This window comes from Phalaenopsis equestris, unplaced genomic scaffold (genome assembly GCF_001263595.1).
Source record: "Phalaenopsis equestris unplaced genomic scaffold, ASM126359v1 Scaffold000051, whole genome shotgun sequence".
NCBI lineage: Eukaryota > Viridiplantae > Streptophyta > Magnoliopsida > Asparagales > Orchidaceae > Phalaenopsis > Phalaenopsis equestris.
Genome location: NW_018164493.1, coordinates 46,295 through 48,077, shown reverse-complemented (window position 1 = coordinate 48,077; position 1,783 = coordinate 46,295). Strand labels below are relative to the sequence as shown.

At 42.3% G+C, this 1,783-nt stretch overlaps 1 protein-coding gene across 2 annotated transcripts in view; it reads right to left on the bottom strand.

Moving 5' to 3' along the window:
- Window positions 1-1,783, bottom strand: part of LOC110019144 (phosphoglucan phosphatase DSP4, amyloplastic) — a gene marked incomplete at its 5' end in the record, with an annotated part of 70,763 nt that overhangs the window by 40,288 nt on the left and 28,692 nt on the right.

Genomic DNA, 1,783 nt, shown 5'->3' with positions numbered 1-1,783 from the left:
CTCGCCTGATCAGTGGATTGGTCTAAAGTGTGTTGGACATGTGTAGGATGTTGAACATTAGAAGTAACCGCTTGTTGTACCAACTAATCTTTGATTGGATCAAAGAAACACTTTCGTATGTCTTGGCATGTAAGTGAGTCTTCATCGATAACAGTGAGTGGTATAAGCACTTTTGGATCTGTACTTGTAGTATGATGTTCTTCATCAGGAACTGCGATGTTGGGTAAAGGATCGGTTTGCACTTTCTCAGCAGAGATGGTAGGTGGATGATCTTAAGCGATATCCAAAACATGTCCTGTGGTAGCTTTCTCTCCAGATGGAATAGATATGTCCAGAGTAGTGGAATTAGATTCATCTTTATTCACTTGATCTTTAACTTAAGCGATATCCAAAACATGTCCTGTGGTAGCTTTCTCTCCAGATGGAATAGATATGTCCAGAGTAGTAGAATTAGATCTATCTTTATTCACTTGATCTTTAAATTTCAAATTAGGATGAAACTTATGACATTTATCAAGTGTATGCACAAACATCTTACAATGAGATGGCCACAGAAGGTCTGGTTAGGTTGAAAGTCGGTAGATCTAGCTTCATAGGGTCCCCAAGTATGACCCCAATAGAGTAAAGAACCTGATGATGAAAAAAATGTAATTTGAGACCTAGTAGACTGAACCACACCGGTACAGAATGTTTATGATTAGGGTCAAAATCAGGAGACTACTTGAGTAGCTTCATTGATTTACCAGCAATGCTGAGATATTTTTTGGAGAAAATCTGAGTGTAGTCTTCAGCCACGATTAATTGAATCAATACATGTCTCTCATCTATGAGCCTCACTTTTCACTTTCCTGCTAATTTAAGATTATCAAAACTTTTCCTGATAACTTCCATAGGTGGGTGCCCCCACTGAAATTTTCCAATAAGAGCAAACTTGAATTTGTTAGTTAGGGTTGAAATTTCTAACTCTGAGAAAAAGAGTTTTGTTTTCGCACATTTCCTGCTTACATTCTTAATAAATGGACAGTCACATGTCCCATCACGACATTCCTTATAACTCAATGGGAAGAAAATCGTCGTTTCCATTTTCGCACATTTCCTGCTTACATTCTTAATAAATGGACAGTCACATGTACCATCACGACATTCCTTATAACTCAATGGGAAGACAATCGTCATTTCCACCTGAGGATTACCCACCAAGTGGGCAAATGAGACTTTGTCAGGTTCAACTGAAGAAGAAGGAAGCTGCATCACAGCTTAAAAGCCCTGCCAAGTCGGTCAGAGGGCAGGTCAGGAACCGAAGAGACCAAAACTCAGTGCAGTCGAGCTGTCGAGCTGAGTCGAGAAGGAAGACAAAACGATGAAACGAGGCGGCCCCTTCCCGTTTTTCGTGAGATGTAGTCGAACAGAACGACGAGATGCGAACTCTGTCGGAGAGACGACGAGACGCGAGCTGCAGTTGGCTTCGAACAGAGAAGAGACGCGAGAGGAGAGACGACGACGACAGAGAGAAGAGAAGACGACGACGTTGGCTTTGACGCCGGAACTCTGTCGGAGAGACGACGAGACGCGAGCTGCAATCGGCTTCGAACAGAGAAGACGAGACGCGAGAGGAGAGACGACGACGACGAAAAGAAGAGAAGACGACGACGTTGGCTTTAACGCCGGAGAAAATATCTTGCGGTAAGGGTTGCTAGGGTTCGACATGGGTAGAAACCCTAGTAGAGTCGAGCGTGACAGACAACATCAGATATATAGACATTGTAAATATATATATATATAG